General features: G+C 40.3%; 3 pseudogenes; all 3 read right to left on the bottom strand.

Annotated features, from left to right (window-relative positions):
- Nucleotides 1-255: 255 nt before the first annotated feature.
- On the bottom strand, nt 256-910 carry LOC147608903 (NADPH-dependent aldo-keto reductase, chloroplastic-like; annotated as a pseudogene).
- A 7,432-nt stretch (nt 911-8,342) lies between these two features.
- LOC147608902 (NADPH-dependent aldo-keto reductase, chloroplastic-like) lies at nt 8,343-8,997 on the bottom strand (annotated as a pseudogene).
- Nucleotides 8,998-18,003: 9,006 nt separating this feature from the next.
- LOC147608901 (NADPH-dependent aldo-keto reductase, chloroplastic-like) lies at nt 18,004-18,658 on the bottom strand (annotated as a pseudogene).
- Nucleotides 18,659-19,010: the final 352 nt, after the last annotated feature.

The raw sequence follows: 19,010 nt of genomic DNA, 5'->3' as shown, positions 1-19,010 counted from the left end.
CACTCTTCTAACCCCACTCCTCAAACCCTCTATTTCGTGCACACACTTATCATGCAACAGTCTTCTATACCATCACGCAACAGCCTTCTATACCACCACCCAACTTGCAACCCCTTCCTCATGCCCTTTTTTTCTACTTTCACTAACTGAGTCACACGTGCATATCACCATCATGCATGCACGTTTCACAAATCCACATTCAACGACACAACAAGAAAAAGCAGATTAGATTTGATTCAAAGTTAAATCAAACCATCAAAACCATCTAGCTACATCATGTGATGACTCCTCAGATACCAAAAGGGATGGGAATATACTCACAGAAATGTGGATGCCCTTGAAGGTGCAAAAACGTTGAAGCTTGCATTGCTGCCAAAGAGGGTGGCACTCCACTTGGCACACACCTGGCACAATCATGGCATAGGATAGGAGGACCCCTAGCTTCTCCACACTTGAAGTTGCTCATCCCTATGGTCTTGACCTTGTCTATCCCTGGTAACCTCTCCATCGCTTGCCACGTAGCCTTTATATCCAAGGGTGCAAAATCATCATCATAATCTATGCATGTGTGTCTTTGTTTTCTTTTTTGCTTTTTAATTCCATGAAAGTTATAAAAAAAAGTGTTAATACATTCTTAATTGTAATTATATATGTTAATGTATTGTGCTTTATATTCTTAATTGCAAAATATATGTTTTGCAATCCATTTACCAAAGCTTGGAAGTGGTCCATAAGTAGCCTTGAAGCATTCTTGCAGTGCTTCTCCAATCTAACAGGATTTGATTAACTGCGTTGATTAGTTCATCCATCAACACAAATTAGTAATATACTTCAGCTTTCTTTACTTAATCCGGTTTACCTCTTTCTCATTGCCATAGACGGCCGCGCAGTTGATATGTCGGTAACCCATCTGATTAAAAAAAATTAATAGTTACTTAAACCAGCATCATTCAACCAAATTGCGATGGTAAACATTGAGCGAGGGAAATCAGAGGAGTGTATTAAGGGATTTTTGAAGAAGGATTAGAATAATTAATCACATCCAAGGCAGCCGTAGCTGGCAGGTTTATCTACTCTAATTAACGCGTATGCTATATTTTCAAAAGATATATTCACATTCTTTTTTTTTTCCACTACTATTTTTTTTTCCCCCCCACTACTAGAAGGGAGCAACATACTCCATGAGGACCTCTTATATCCCTCTCTAGACACCCGATTATTACCTTGCCCTCACTTTGTAGAGGATATTAAGACATTCGTTGTGTAGGTTTCTAGCAGACTTAATTACATGAGACGAGACATATATCACATATGTTATTTACATGGCTTGATCCATGCAAAGCTACATAGCCTTCTTCTTTCTCCAAACTTCACATGTGTCGTTGGCTGGCATGTGTCTCCACTTGCCAAATGCCTTGTCTCGTTTTTGATTGGTAGTTGCCAAATGTGTATCGATTTCTCTCGTGCACACGCACTCTCACACCCGCATATAAGTTTCGAGGGGGGTAGGCAAGAGAGTCCATATCAAAATGAGTTAATTAATAGGCGCAAAGCTTAATGGGGTAAATCCTTTTTTTTCCATAAGCTTTCCTACACCACTACACCAGCTCTTGCGGACTAACGAGGTCTCCATCATTGGAGGATGCTACCATATTGTGTGCAACCGCATCAGCACCAATGTCAAAAAAAAACTCTCCTTTGGTGTAATTTTTACGGCTCAAATTGAGAAAAATCGGTTGTAATTTCGCCTAGTCTTGAGTTTAAAGATTTAATTTTGTGAAATTTTAGTTATAAAATTGGTTAACCTATGCCTTTGTTTAATAAAAATCGGTTGCATGTCAAGGTCATACTTTTTTTCACTGGTTAGAGAAAAACTTTATTCTAACACTAATAAGGGAGAGAGAGAGAGAGAGAGAGAGAGAGAGAGAGAGAGAGAGAGAGAGAGAGAGTATAGCTACATAGATCTGCAGAGCTTTGAGGCCCCTCTTGACCTCATAATTTTTTTGGGGGCCAATGGGTGGGTGGGTGGATGAGACGACATAGAGAGGGAGCGTCATGCTCCTCACGGCAAAATGCACAGAATTCCATCGTTGAACATGTTGGAGTGAATGCTAAACACACACTTTCCAAACATCTATTTTTTAAATATTTTATAAGATCTATTTCTATGATAAAACTAGTTTGGTGACTCGCGTGCTCGTTCTCCCCGTCACGGAGCTACCACGTGGCCGAGCAAGGGGAAATTCCTGGTTAGTGTGGATAATAGTATTATCCATACTATTTCTCACACTAAATCTATTCATACTGCCACATGGTTGACCGAGGGCTCGGCCATGTGGCACCTCCCTAAGCTCTCCCCCTCAACTCTCCCCCTCAACTGTAAGGGGAGTGAGAGGGGAAGGGATAACACGCTGGTCCCCTCCTAGTGTGGATGACAAGAAAGGGATCTAGGGATAGGGCAGAACTCAATGGTTAGAGTCCTCACAATTAGACTCAATGGCTGGAGTCCACACAAGTTGCTCCTCGATGCCTCGAGTAGCCATAAGTTCATGAAGAAAGCCATGAAAGCTTGTGTAAGAAGCTAATAGCTCCAAGAAAGTTAGTGTATATTATGTTCAAAAAGGTCCAAAAGGGTACAATAGTCCTAGGGCTGATGTCTTTTACAGTCCCCAAAGCCCCATATGCCCAAAACCCATGCTAAATGTGCCCTAAGCTCCATGTGCCTAGGCCCATGCCCCATGTGCATGTGCACCCTAAAATCACTTTATTATAATCTATACTCTCCTACAATGATTTCATCCTCAAAATCAAAGGGTGGTCGTGCACAAACAAACATATGCAAAGGCTATATATAAAAGCTAAAAATCAACCATAACTAGGTGTTAATGCCATGGTAAATGCTCGGGGGGTGCACTACTAAGAAACCCTATATATCACATGCGTTCAAGGGGTATTTAAAAAACCCCTTACCTATGAATTTTTCATGAATAAAATGATCCCTTTTTCTTTATGGACTTACGGTTTTTTTTTCAAAATCGATTTTTAAACCCCTTATGTAAATGTACTTATGTAAGTTTGTCTTAAAATTTTGAATTAAAAAACCCCTTCATTTGAACTTATGTGGTATACTTACATATTTTTAGGTAAACCCCTCAAGGGTAAATGGATGCAAAAACATGAGTCGCACGATGTCGATACTAAAGTCACATGAGCCCCGACGAGATCAAATGGAAAGAAAGGTGGAATGCTGTCGAAGATGAGGCCAAACATACAACCACTTGGATTAAAGAGAAATCCAAACCATGTAAAGTCCAAAACCATGGCTCCAAGTAAACCTGGATCAAATGGGAAGTGTAAGGAAACACCGTTGATGATGAAGCTCACCAAATATCTTCTCGGGTTAGATGGATAACTATAGTATACATCACGGACCCATGAATCTGGAATGAAGGGATGTAATGCATGAAAAATATGAGTAATCACCATGTAAACATGATGCCTAAGTGTGTTTAGTCTCTCACCAAGAGAATGGAAATAGCCTTCCACAAGCCAAGAGAGAAGCCATGAGCTCCAAGAAACATAAGTTTCCATTTCTAAAAATGATCATCAAAAGTTACAACCATGGTCCAAGTCCCCTCTTTTATACATGGACTTGTCCCATTATTAACCCTATTGAATAAAGTTCCTACTTTATTACAAACCATCCCTTCCCAAAGATTTTGTCCTCAAAATCAATAACATGTACAATCTCAAAGTATGAGACTCTAATGTAATCAATGGGAAGTGGTTAAGAGTTCTCAAGTACATCCAAAGCACATATACAATGAAAATCCGGATGTATACAAGTCCACAAAGCTTCAAGCCCAAAGTGTATGAGTGGGACTGTTATGACAGCCCTTCTAGTCGATGAAGACCCTTGAAAATCCTTCATTTAGACTCCATATATTGGGCTGAAAATGATATGTACACTCAGCCATATGTAGCCCACATCATAATCTTTCATTAGGATACGCCATGAAGCTTGTTGGAGTAGAAAAATAGGCCCAATAGTAGACCTTCCCAAAGCTGTCTAGAAATTACAGCATGTATACTTCTTAAGAAGAGTTGCCATTTCCTCATCTATGTGCTGTCCACTGCCTTCCATCCCCTCTTGGGTAACATGTAACACATAGATAGTGCCAAAAGCCTTAATCTCTTTCTTGAGTCGCCTTGGAGTGATCAAAGAGAGCTTCTTAGGTGCATTTGCAGCAAGTACCACTTGTTGCCCATGATGTAGAAAGCTCATGAAACCTTGTTGAAGGTTCATGTGAATGTCACCAAGTGAAGCCAACCAATCACACCCCATGACAATGTCGATGGGACCCATATCCAAAACCACCAAATCACCTTCCCAAGTGTATGAAGAGGATAAAACCACTTTTGTAGAAGGGCAAACCAAGCTAGTCTTCTCACTTTCCCCATTTGCCACTTGCACTTGGAACGTTGTAGGTGTCTTCTTTGTGTTGAGTTTGAGAGAGTTGATGGATTTAGAGTTGATGAAGCTATGAGTGCTCCCGGAATCCACAAGAATATGTGCAACCCTCCCATTGATGGTCCCCACCAACCTTAGTGTGCTTGGGTTCTTGCAACCCGCCAACAACTCTTGTGAGATAGAGCATATGCAAGCTGAAATTTCTGCATTGGTAGGCATGTCTCCGTCCACAAGGCTTTCCTTAACTCCACCTCCCGGATCAAACGGAAACTCACCATCCTCCGTGATGAAAGAATGGTCTTCAAGTGTCTCCTCATGTGCTTCTTCATTGCAATCCTCCCATTCCTCAATGTCATGAGAGTCATCCTTGTTCTCTTCCTCATCCATGAGGATCATAGTGGCCACAATCTTCTTTGATTTGCACACATGCCCGGGTGACCACCTCTCTTTGCACTTGAAACATAGCCCTTTGCTTCTCAACTCCTCAATCTTTGGATTATCCATTCTTTGAGTCTTCTTGAAGGGTTGAAAGGGCTTCTTCTTCATGAAGTCACTACTCTTTTTGGCATCAAATTGATGTATCCCATTCTTTGGCTGTCCACCCCCAAATGATGTAGGAGTTCTTGGATTAGAGGATGGTAATGTAGAGGTAGGACCTTTCCCAAAATTGTAAGAAGTAGTGGTTGGTTTGAGTGTGTCTTTGGTGAAGGTCATGGGCTGAGACCTCTTGTACTTTGGCTCATAGAGTTCGGCTAACCTCATAGCTTCTTTGAGAGAGCTAGGCCTTTGAGCTGACACATCCGCCTTGATGAAGTGTTCAAGCCCATGCACAAACTTTTTCATCTTCATGTCTTTACTCAAGCCTTCCACGTACATTGAAAGCTTCAAAAATCTCTTGATGTAACCTCTCACCATCATCCCCTTTTGAGAAAGCTCATACCATTCTTCATGGTATCGGTCGAGCACTAAGGGTGAAATGAAGGCCAAGTTCATCTCCCGCTTCAATCCTTCCCAAGTTGATGGCGTGTTCCCTTGTTTGATCAAGTGCCTCCACCATTGATGAGCATAATCTTCAAGATGTAAGGAGGAAAATTGTACCATATCACGCTCACTTTTTGGGTAAAGTTGGAAATAAGTTTCGAGGGGTCTAGGCAAGAGAGTCCATATCAAAATGAGTTAATTAATAGGCGCAAAGCTTAATGGGGTAAATCCTTTTTTTTCCATAAGCTTTCCTACACCACTACACCAGCTCTTGCGGACTAACGAGGTCTCCATCATTAGAGGATGCTACCATGTTGTGTGCAACCGCATCAGCACCAATGTCAGAAAAAAACTCTCCTTTGGTGTAATTTTCACGGCTCAAATTGAGAAAAATTGGTTGTAATTTCGCCTAGCCTTGAATTTAAAGATCCAATTTTGTGAAATGTTAGTTATAAAATTGGTTAACCTATGCCTTTGTTCAATAAAAATGGGTTGCGTGTCAAGGTCATCCTTTTTTTCACTGGTTAGAGAAAAACTTTATTCTAACACTAAAGAGAGAGAGAGAGAGAGAGAGAGAGAGAGAGAGAGAGAGAGAGAGAGTATAGCTACATAGATCCACAGAGCTTTGAGGCCCCTGTTGACCTCATAATTTTTTTGGGGGCCGATGGGTGGGTGGGTGGATGAGACGACATAGAGAGGGAGCGCCATGCTCCTCATGGGGCAAAATGCATAGAATTCCATCGTTGAACATGTTGGAGTGAATGCCAAACACACACTTTTCAAACATCTATTTTTTAAATATTTTATAAGATCTATTTCTATGATAAAACTAGTTTGGTGACTCACGTGCGCGTTCTCCCCGTCCACGGAGCCACCACGTGGCCGAGCAAGGGGAAATTCTTGGTTAGTGTGGATAATAGTATTATCCATACTATTTCTCACACTAAATCTATTTTTTATTGCCACATGGTTGACCGAGGGCTCGGCCATGTGGCACTTCCCTAAGCTCTCCCCCTCAACTATAAGGGGAGTGAGAGGGGAAGCGATAACACGCTGGTCCCCTCCTAGTGTGGATTACAAGAAAGGGATCTAGGGATAGGGAAGAACTCAATGGTTAGAGTCCTCACAATTAGACTCAATGGCTGGAGTCCACACAAGTTGCTCCTCGATGCCTCGAGTAGCCATAAGTTCAAAAGCTTTTCTGTAATAATTTCCTTAATTCTTTTCTAATGCATACTTCAAAAGTTTACCCCCCAAAAAAGAAGATACCTCTATTTTTGTAGCAAACTCATTTTGAAAAATGACCATTCAAGTTTTTTTAAAAGATAAAAAGGACATTTATTTATTTATCTTGGCTAGATTTTACAACACTTAATGACCATTAATATTGCCAAGTATCATAGGAGCAAATTGAAGTAAGTGTTTTTTTAAAAATAAAGACATTTATTTATTCGTGCCATCTACATCGCAATACAATTTTTAAAGCTTGTTTACAAATCACCATCCCAGAACTCCTCCACAGATTTGTAAGGCCCAGAGTCGTTGCACATCTCTTCGTTTCTAAGCAATCTCACCTGCTAAATGGATTAAATTAGGAGGAGGATAATTATGCATCATGCATAATTAACATTTATAATATGCATATCTATTACCTAACATGCACATCACCAACAAACGTACACAAGTCTCTCTTTTTCTCTCCTTTTTTTAAACTCTTTTTTTGAAAGAGTTTTTTAACTCAATTGAATTCCCCCATCCATCAATAATAATATTGCAATTTTCCATCTTTACTCAATAATCACTAATATATCTTCCAATATCACACACCCACCTTCAATGTTGATCACATGGTAGTATTAATCCATCCACCATAACACCAAGCTTTCACATGATTCACATCTCCCTACCTTCCATTATCTTGAAGGACATGCACTCATAATAATAAGGGAAAGGAGATTGTGAAGATTATGGACAGGGATGGCTTGATACAAGGCCGCTTGGGCAATGCCCTCATAGGTAAAAATGTAGGGGAATGTCCCTAGCTTTTTTCAGCCTCGTCCCTAGATTTTTTCAGCCTGAAAAACCTGTTCCAATCATAAAAGTCAAAAACTTTTCTAAGCAGTGAGCACTGGTTCAGAAAACTACATGATTCACATCCCCCAATCTTCCATTATGTTCAATCACACGTGTGCACACCACCATATATACATTTCTAACCCAACCATCACCCCCTTTTCACCATGACTAAGCACTCTTCTAACACCACTCCTCCCCTCTATTTTGTGCAAACAGACTTATCATGCAACACGCTTCTATAACACCACCCAACTTCCAATGCCCTTTTTTTCCACTTTCATTGTACTCAATCACATGTGCATACCACCATCATGTAATCACACGTGCACACACCACCATCATGTAATCACATGTGCACACACCACCATATATACATTTCTAAACTTAGTGCGAACACACTTATCATGCAACACCCTTCCAACCCGTTTCTCACGCCCTTTTTTTCTACTTTCACTATACTCAGTCACATGTGCATACCACCATCATGCAATCACACGTGCGCACACCACCATATATACATTTCTAACCCCACCTGATCTCCCTTTTCACCATCACTAAGCACTCTTCTAACCCCACTCCTCAAACCCTCTATTTCGTGCACACACTTATCATGCAACAGTCTTCTATACCATCACGCAACAGCCTTCTATACCACCACCCAACTTGCAACCCCTTCCTCATGCCCTTTTTTTCTACTTTCACTAACTGAGTCACACGTGCATATCACCATCATGCATGCACGTTTCACAAATCCACATTCAACGACACAACAAGAAAAAGCAGATTAGATTTGATTCAAAGTTAAATCAAACCATCAAAACCATCTAGCTACATCATGTGATGACTCCTCAGATACCAAAAGGGATGGGAATATACTCACAGAAATGTGGATGCCCTTGAAGGTGCAAAAACGTTGAAGCTTGCATTGCTGCCAAAGAGGGTGGCACTCCACTTGGCACACACCTGGCACAATCATGGCATAGGATAGGAGGACCCCTAGCTTCTCCACACTTGAAGTTGCTCATCCCTATGGTCTTGACCTTGTCTATCCCTGGTAACCTCTCCATCGCTTGCCACGTAGCCTTTATATCCAAGGGTGCAAAATCATCATCATAATCTATGCATGTGTGTCTTTGTTTTCTTTTTTGCTTTTTAATTCCATGAAAGTTATAAAAAAAAGTGTTAATACATTCTTAATTGTAATTATATATGTTAATGTATTGTGCTTTATATTCTTAATTGCAAAATATATGTTTTGCAATCCATTTACCAAAGCTTGGAAGTGGTCCATAAGTAGCCTTGAAGCATTCTTGCAGTGCTTCTCCAATCTAACAGGATTTGATTAACTGCGTTGATTAGTTCATCTATCAACACAAATTAGTAATATACTTCAGCTTTTTTTACTTAATCCGGTTTACCTCTTTCTCATTGCCATAGACGGCCGCGCAGTTGATATGTCGGTAACCCATCTGATTAAAAAAAATTAATAGTTACTTAAACCAGCATCATTCAACCAAATTGCGATGGTAAACATTGAGCGAGGGAAATCAGAGGAGTGTATTAAGGGATTTTTGAAGAAGGATTAGAATAATTAATCACATCCAAGGCAGCCGTAGCTGGCAGGTTTATCTACTCTAATTAACGCGTATGCTATATTTTCAAAAGATATATTCACATTCTTTTTTTTTTTCCACTACTATTTTTTTTTCCCCCCCACTACTAGAAGGGAGCAACATACTCCATGAGGACCTCTTATATCCCTCTCTAGACACCCGATTATTACCTTGCCCTCACTTTGTAGAGGATATTAAGACATTCGTTGTGTAGGTTTCTAGCAGACTTAATTACATGAGACGAGACATATATCACATATGTTATTTACATGGCTTGATCCATGCAAAGCTACATAGCCTTCTTCTTTCTCCAAACTTCACATGTGTCGTTGGCTGGCATGTGTCTCCACTTGCCAAATGCCTTGTCTCGTTTTTGATTGGTAGTTGCCAAATGTGTATCGATTTCTCTCGTGCACACGCACTCTCACACCCGCATATAAGTTTCGAGGGGGGTAGGCAAGAGAGTCCATATCAAAATGAGTTAATTAATAGGCGCAAAGCTTAATGGGGTAAATCCTTTTTTTTCCATAAGCTTTCCTACACCACTACACCAGCTCTTGCGGACTAACGAGGTCTCCATCATTGGAGGATGCTACCATATTGTGTGCAACCGCATCAGCACCAATGTCAAAAAAAAACTCTCCTTTGGTGTAATTTTTACGGCTCAAATTGAGAAAAATCGGTTGTAATTTCGCCTAGTCTTGAGTTTAAAGATTTAATTTTGTGAAATTTTAGTTATAAAATTGGTTAACCTATGCCTTTGTTTAATAAAAATCGGTTGCATGTCAAGGTCATACTTTTTTTCACTGGTTAGAGAAAAACTTTATTCTAACACTAATAAGGGAGAGAGAGAGAGAGAGAGAGAGAGAGAGAGAGAGAGAGAGAGAGAGAGAGTATAGCTACATAGATCTGCAGAGCTTTGAGGCCCCTCTTGACCTCATAATTTTTTTGGGGGCCGATGGGTGGGTGGGTGGATGAGACGACATAGAGAGGGAGCGTCATGCTCCTCACGGCAAAATGCACAGAATTCCATCGTTGAACATGTTGGAGTGAATGCTAAACACACACTTTCCAAACATCTATTTTTTAAATATTTTATAAGATCTATTTCTATGATAAAACTAGTTTGGTGACTCGCGTGCTCGTTCTCCCCGTCACGGAGCTACCACGTGGCCGAGCAAGGGGAAATTCCTGGTTAGTGTGGATAATAGTATTATCCATACTATTTCTCACACTAAATCTATTCATACTGCCACATGGTTGACCGAGGGCTCGGCCATGTGGCACCTCCCTAAGCTCTCCCCCTCAACTCTCCCCCTCAACTGTAAGGGGAGTGAGAGGGGAAGGGATAACACGCTGGTCCCCTCCTAGTGTGGATGACAAGAAAGGGATCTAGGGATAGGGCAGAACTCAATGGTTAGAGTCCTCACAATTAGACTCAATGGCTGGAGTCCACACAAGTTGCTCCTCGATGCCTCGAGTAGCCATAAGTTCATGAAGAAAGCCATGAAAGCTTGTGTAAGAAGCTAATAGCTCCAAGAAAGTTAGTGTATATTATGTTCAAAAAGGTCCAAAAGGGTACAATAGTCCTAGGGCTGATGTCTTTTACAGTCCCCAAAGCCCCATATGCCCAAAACCCATGCTAAATGTGCCCTAAGCTCCATGTGCCTAGGCCCATGCCCCATGTGCATGTGCACCCTAAAATCACTTTATTATAATCTATACTCTCCTACAATGATTTCATCCTCAAAATCAAAGGGTGGTCGTGCACAAACAAACATATGCAAAGGCTATATATAAAAGCTAAAAATCAACCATAACTAGGTGTTAATGCCATGGTAAATGCTCGGGGGGTGCACTACTAAGAAACCCTATATATCACATGCGTTCAAGGGGTATTTAAAAAACCCCTTACCTATGAATTTTTCATGAATAAAATGATCCCTTTTTCTTTATGGACTTACGGTTTTTTTTTCAAAATCGATTTTTAAACCCCTTATGTAAATGTACTTATGTAAGTTTGTCTTAAAATTTTGAATTAAAAAACCCCTTCATTTGAACTTATGTGGTATACTTACATATTTTTAGGTAAACCCCTCAAGGGTAAATAGATGCAAAAACATGAGTCGCACGATGTCGATACTAAAGTCACATGAGCCCCGACGAGATCAAATGGAAAGAAAGGTGGAATGCTGTCGAAGATGAGGCCAAACATACAACCACTTGGATTAAAGAGAAATCCAAACCATGTAAAGTCCAAAACCATGGCTCCAAGTAAACCTGGATCAAATGGGAAGTGTAAGGAAACACCGTTGATGATGAAGCTCACCAAATATCTTCTCGGGTTAGATGGATAACTATAGTATACATCACGGACCCATGAATCTGGAATGAAGGGATGTAATGCATGAAAAATATGAGTAATCACCATGTAAACATGATGCCTAAGTGTGTTTAGTCTCTCACCAAGAGAATGGAAATAGCCTTCCACAAGCCAAGAGAGAAGCCATGAGCTCCAAGAAACATAAGTTTCCATTTCTAAAAATGATCATCAAAAGTTACAACCATGGTCCAAGTCCCCTCTTTTATACATGGACTTGTCCCATTATTAACCCTATTGAATAAAGTTCCTACTTTATTACAAACCATCCCTTCCCAAAGATTTTGTCCTCAAAATCAATAACATGTACAATCTCAAAGTATGAGACTCTAATGTAATCAATGGGAAGTGGTTAAGAGTTCTCAAGTACATCCAAAGCACATATACAATGAAAATCCGGATGTATACAAGTCCACAAAGCTTCAAGCCCAAAGTGTATGAGTGGGACTGTTATGACAGCCCTTCTAGTCGATGAAGACCCTTGAAAATCCTTCATTTAGACTCCATATATTGGGCTGAAAATGATATGTACACTCAGCCATATGTAGCCCACATCATAATCTTTCATTAGGATACGCCATGAAGCTTGTTGGAGTAGAAAAATAGGCCCAATAGTAGACCTTCCCAAAGCTGTCTAGAAATTACAGCATGTATACTTCTTAAGAAGAGTTGCCATTTCCTCATCTATGTGCTGTCCACTGCCTTCCATCCCCTCTTGGGTAACATGTAACACATAGATAGTGCCAAAAGCCTTAATCTCTTTCTTGAGTCGCCTTGGAGTGATCAAAGAGAGCTTCTTAGGTGCATTTGCAGCAAGTACCACTTGTTGCCCATGATGTAGAAAGCTCATGAAACCTTGTTGAAGGTTCATGTGAATGTCACCAAGTGAAGCCAACCAATCACACCCCATGATAATGTCGATGGGACCCATATCCAAAACCACCAAATCACCTTCCCAAGTGTATGAAGAGGATAAAACCACTTTTGTAGAAGGGCAAACCAAGCTAGTCTTCTCACTTTCCCCATTTGCCACTTGCACTTGGAACGTTGTAGGTGTCTTCTTTGTGTTGAGTTTGAGAGAGTTGATGGATTTAGAGTTGATGAAGCTATGAGTGCTCCCGGAATCCACAAGAATATGTGCAACCCTCCCATTGATGGTCCCCACCAACCTTAGTGTGCTTGGGTTCTTGCAACCCGCCAACAACTCTTGTGAGATAGAGCATATGCAAGCTGAAATTTCTGCATTGGTAGGCATGTCTCCGTCCACAAGGCTTTCCTTAACTCCACCTCCCGGATCAAACGGAAACTCACCATCCTCCGTGATGAAAGAATGGTCTTCAAGTGTCTCCTCATGTGCTTCTTCATTGCAATCCTCCCATTCCTCAATGTCATGAGAGTCATCCTTGTTCTCTTCCTCATCCATGAGGATCATAGTGGCCACAATCTTCTTTGATTTGCACACATGCCCGGGTGACCACCTCTCTTTGCACTTGAAACATAGCCCTTTGCTTCTCAACTCCTCAATCTTTGGATTATCCATTCTTTGAGTCTTCTTGAAGGGTTGAAAGGGCTTCTTCTTCATGAAGTCACTACTCTTTTTGGCATCAAATTGATGTATCCCATTCTTTGGCTGTCCACCCCCAAATGATGTAGGAGTTCTTGGATTAGAGGATGGTAATGTAGAGGTAGGACCTTTCCCAAAATTGTAAGAAGTAGTGGTTGGTTTGAGTGTGTCTTTGGTGAAGGTCATGGGCTGAGACCTCTTGTACTTTGGCTCATAGAGTTCGGCTAACCTCATAGCTTCTTTGAGAGAGCTAGGCCTTTGAGCCGACACATCCGCCTTGATGAAGTGTTCAAGCCCATGCACAAACTTTTTCATCTTCATGTCTTTACTCAAGCCTTCCACGTACATTGAAAGCTTCAAAAATCTCTTGATGTAACCTCTCACCATCATCCCCTTTTGAGAAAGCTCATACCATTCTTCATGGTATCGGTCGAGCACTAAGGGTGAAATGAAGGCCAAGTTCATCTCCCGCTTCAATCCTTCCCAAGTTGATGGCGTGTTCCCTTGTTTGATCAAGTGCCTCCACCATTGATGAGCATAATCTTCAAGATGTAAGGAGGAAAATTGTACCATATCACGCTCACTTTTTGGGTAAAGTTGGAAATAAGTTTCGAGGGGTCTAGGCAAGAGAGTCCATATCAAAATGAGTTAATTAATAGGCGCAAAGCTTAATGGGGTAAATCCTTTTTTTTCCATAAGCTTTCCTACACCACTACACCAGCTCTTGCGGACTAACGAGGTCTCCATCATTAGAGGATGCTACCATGTTGTGTGCAACCGCATCAGCACCAATGTCAGAAAAAAACTCTCCTTTGGTGTAATTTTCACGGCTCAAATTGAGAAAAATTGGTTGTAATTTCGCCTAGCCTTGAATTTAAAGATCCAATTTTGTGAAATGTTAGTTATAAAATTGGTTAACCTATGCCTTTGTTCAATAAAAATGGGTTGCGTGTCAAGGTCATCCTTTTTTTCACTGGTTAGAGAAAAACTTTATTCTAACACTAAAGAGAGAGAGAGAGAGAGAGAGAGAGAGAGAGAGAGAGAGAGAGAGTATAGCTACATAGATCCACAGAGCTTTGAGGCCCCTGTTGACCTCATAATTTTTTTGGGGGCCGATGGGTGGGTGGGTGGATGAGACGACATAGAGAGGGAGCGTCATGCTCCTCACGGCAAAATGCACAGAATTCCATCGTTGAACATGTTGGAGTGAATGCTAAACACACACTTTCCAAACATCTATTTTTTAAATATTTTATAAGATCTATTTCTATGATAAAACTAGTTTGGTGACTCGCGTGCTCGTTCTCCCCGTCACGGAGCTACCACGTGGCCGAGCAAGGGGAAATTCCTGGTTAGTGTGGATAATAGTATTATCCGTACTATTTCTCACACTAAATCTATTCATACTGCCACATGGTTGACCGAGGGCTCGGCCATGTGGCACCTCCCTAAGCTCTCCCCCTCAACTCTCCCCCTCAACTGTAAGGGGAGTGAGAGGGGAAGGGATAACACGCTGGTCCCCTCCTAGTGTGGATGACAAGAAAGGGATCTAGGGATAGGGCAGAACTCAATGGTTAGAGTCCTCACAATTAGACTCAATGGCTGGAGTCCACACAAGTTGCTCCTCGATGCCTCGAGTAGCCATAAGTTCATGAAGAAAGCCATGAAAGCTTGTGTAAGAAGCTAATAGCTCCAAGAAAGTTAGTGTATATTATGTTCAAAAAGGTCCAAAAGGGTACAATAGTCCTAGGGCTGATGTCTTTTACAGTCCCCAAAGCCCCATATGCCCAAAACCCATGCTAAATGTGCCCTAAGCTCCATGTGCCTAGGCCCATGCCCCATGTGCATGTGCACCCTAAAATCACTTTATTATAATCTATACTCTCCTACAATGATTTCATCCTCAAAATCAAAGGGTGGTCGTGCACAAACAAACATATGCAAAGGCTATATATAAAAGCTAAAAATCAACCATAACTAGGTGTTAATGCCATGGTAAATGCTCGGGGGGTGCACTACTAAGAAACCCTATATATCACATGCGTTCAAGGGGTATTTAAAAAACCCCTTACCTATGAATTTTTCATGAATAAAATGATCCCTTTTTCTTTATGGACTTACGGTTTTTTTTTCAAAATCGATTTTTAAACCCCTTATGTAAATGTACTTATGTAAGTTTGTCTTAAAATTTTGAATTAAAAAACCCCTTCATTTGAACTTATGTGGTATACTTACATATTTTTAGGTAAACCCCTCAAGGGTAAATGGATGCAAAAACATGAGTCGCACGATGTCGATACTAAAGTCACATGAGCCCCGACGAGATCAAATGGAAAGAAAGGTGGAATGCTGTCGAAGATGAGGCCAAACATACAACCACTTGGATTAAAGAGAAATCCAAACCATGTAAAGTCCAAAACCATGGCTCCAAGTAAACCTGGATCAAATGGGAAGTGTAAGGAAACACCGTTGATGATGAAGCTCACCAAATATCTTCTCGGGTTAGATGGATAACTATAGTATACATCACGGACCCATGAATCTGGAATGAAGGGATGTAATGCATGAAAAATATGAGTAATCACCATGTAAACATGATGCCTAAGTGTGTTTAGTCTCTCACCAAGAGAATGGAAATAGCCTTCCACAAGCCAAGAGAGAAGCCATGAGCTCCAAGAAACATAAGTTTCCATTTCTAAAAATGATCATCAAAAGTTACAACCATGGTCCAAGTCCCCTCTTTTATACATGGACTTGTCCCATTATTAACCCTATTGAATAAAGTTCCTACTTTATTACAAACCATCCCTTCCCAAAGATTTTGTCCTCAAAATCAATAACATGTACAATCTCAAAGTATGAGACTCTAATGTAATCAATGGGAAGTGGTTAAGAGTTCTCAAGTACATCCAAAGCACATATACAATGAAAATCCGGATGTATACAAGTCCACAAAGCTTCAAGCCCAAAGTGTATGAGTGGGACTGTTATGACAGCCCTTCTAGTCGATGAAGACCCTTGAAAATCCTTCATTTAGACTCCATATATTGGGCTGAAAATGATATGTACACTCAGCCATATGTAGCCCACATCATAATCTTTCATTAGGATACGCCATGAAGCTTGTTGGAGTAGAAAAATAGGCCCAATAGTAGACCTTCCCAAAGCTGTCTAGAAATTACAGCATGTATACTTCTTAAGAAGAGTTGCCATAAGTTCAAAAGCTTTTCTGTAATAATTTCCTTAATTCTTTTCTAATGCATACTTCAAAAGTTTACCCCCCAAAAAAGAAGATACCTCTATTTTTGTAGCAAACTCATTTTGAAAAATGACCATTCAAGTTTTTTTAAAAGATAAAAAGGACATTTATTTATTTATCTTGGCTAGATTTTACAACACTTAATGACCATTAATATTGCCAAGTATCATAGGAGCAAATTGAAGTAAGTGTTTTTTTAAAAATAAAGACATTTATTTATTCGTGCCATCTACATCGCAATACAATTTTTAAAGCTTGTTTACAAATCACCATCCCAGAACTCCTCCACAGATTTGTAAGGCCCAGAGTCGTTGCACATCTCTTCGTTTCTAAGCAATCTCACCTGCTAAATGGATTAAATTAGGAGGAGGATAATTATGCATCATGCATAATTAACATTTATAATATGCATATCTATTACCTAACATGCACATCACCAACAAACGTACACAAGTCTCTCTTTTTCTCTCCTTTTTTTAAACTCTTTTTTTGAAAGAGTTTTTTAACTCAATTGAATTCCCCCATCCATCAATAATAATATTGCAATTTTCCATCTTTACTCAATAATCACTAATATATCTTCCAATATCACACACCCACCTTCAATGTTGATCACATGGTAGTATTAATCCATCCACCATAACACCAAGCTTTCACATGATTCACATCTCCCTACCTTCCATTATCTTGAAGGACATGCACTCATAATAATAAGGGAAAGGAGATTGTGAAGATTATGGACAGGGATGGCTTGATACAAGGCCGCTTGGGCAATGCCCTCATAGGTAAAAATGTAGGGGAATGTCCCTAGCTTTTTTCAGCCTCGTCCCTAGATTTTTTCAGCCTGAAAAACCTGTTCCAATCATAAAAGTCAAAAACTTTTCTAAGCAGTGAGCACTGGTTCAGAAAACTACATGATTCACATCCCCCAATCTTCCATTATGTTCAATCACACGTGTGCACACCACCATATATACATTTCTAACCCAACCATCACCCCCTTTTCACCATGACTAAGCACTCTTCTAACACCACTCCTCCCCTCTATTTTGTGCAAACAGACTTATCATGCAACACGCTTCTATAACACCACCCAACTTCCAATGCCCTTTTTTTCCACTTTCATTGTACTCAATCACATGTGCATACCACCATCATGTAATCACACGTGCACACACCACCATCATGTAATCACATGTGCACACACCACCATATATACATTTCTAAACTTAGTGCGAACACACTTATCATGCAACACCCTTCCAACCCGTTTCTCACGCCCTTTTTTTCTACTTTCACTATACTCAGTCACATGTGCATACCACCATCATGCAATCACACGTGCGCACACCACCATATATACATTTCTAACCCCACCTGATCTCCCTTTTCACCATCACTAAGCACTCTTCTAACCCCACTCCTCAAACCCTCTATTTCGTGCACACACTTATCATGCAACAGTCTTCTATACCATCACGCAACAGCCTTCTATACCACCACCCAACTTGCAACCCCTTCCTCATGCCCTTTTTTTCTACTTTCACTAACTGAGTCACACGTGCATATCACCATCATGCATGCACGTTTCACAAATCCACATTCAACGACACAACAAGAAAAAGCAGATTAGATTTGATTCAAAGTTAAATCAAACCATCAAAACCATCTAGCTACATCATGTGATGACTCCTCAGATACCAAAAGGGATGGGAATATACTCACAGAAATGTGGATGCCCTTGAAGGTGCAAAAACGTTGAAGCTTGCATTGCTGCCAAAGAGGGTGGCACTCCACTTGGCACACACCTGGCACAATCATGGCATAGGATAGGAGGACCCCTAGCTTCTCCACACTTGAAGTTGCTCATCCCTATGGTCTTGACCTTGTCTATCCCTGGTAACCTCTCCATCGCTTGCCACGTAGCCTTTATATCCAAGGGTGCAAAATCATCATCATAATCTATGCATGTGTGTCTTTGTTTTCTTTTTTGCTTTTTAATTCCATGAAAGTTATAAAAAAAAGTGTTAATACATTCTTAATTGTAATTATATATGTTAATGTATTGTGCTTTATATTCTTAATTGCAAAATATATGTTTTGCAATCCATTTACCAAAGCTTGGAAGTGGTCCATAAGTAGCCTTGAAGCATTCTTGCAGTGCTTCTCCAATCTAACAGGATTTGATTAACTGCGTTGATTAGTTCATCCATCAACACAAATTAGTAATATACTTCAGCTTTCTTTACTTAATCCGGTTTACCTCTTTCTCATTGCCATAGACGGCCGCGCAGTTGATATGTCGGTAACCCATCTGATTAAAAAAAATTAATAGTTACTTAAACCAGCATCATTCAACCAAATTGCGATGGTAAACATTGAGCGAGGGAAATCAGAGGAGTGTATTAAGGGATTTTTGAAGAAGGATTAGAATAATTAATCACATCCAAGGCAGCCGTAGCTGGCAGGTTTATCTACTCTAATTAACGCGTATGCTATATTTTCAAAAGATATATTCACATTCTTTTTTTTTTTCCACTACTATTTTTTTTTCCCCCCCACTACTAGAAGGGAGCAACATACTCCATGAGGACCTCTTATATCCCTCTCTAGACACCCGATTATTACCTTGCCCTCACTTTGTAGAGGATATTAAGACATTCGTT

The sequence above is a fragment of the Cibotium barometz genome, chromosome 52, assembly GCF_041138505.1.
Source record: "Cibotium barometz isolate CiBa-2024 chromosome 52, ASM4113850v1, whole genome shotgun sequence".
In the NCBI taxonomy this organism is placed as follows: Eukaryota; Viridiplantae; Streptophyta; class Polypodiopsida; order Cyatheales; family Cibotiaceae; genus Cibotium; species Cibotium barometz.
This window is presented reverse-complemented; position numbering and strand designations above follow the sequence as displayed.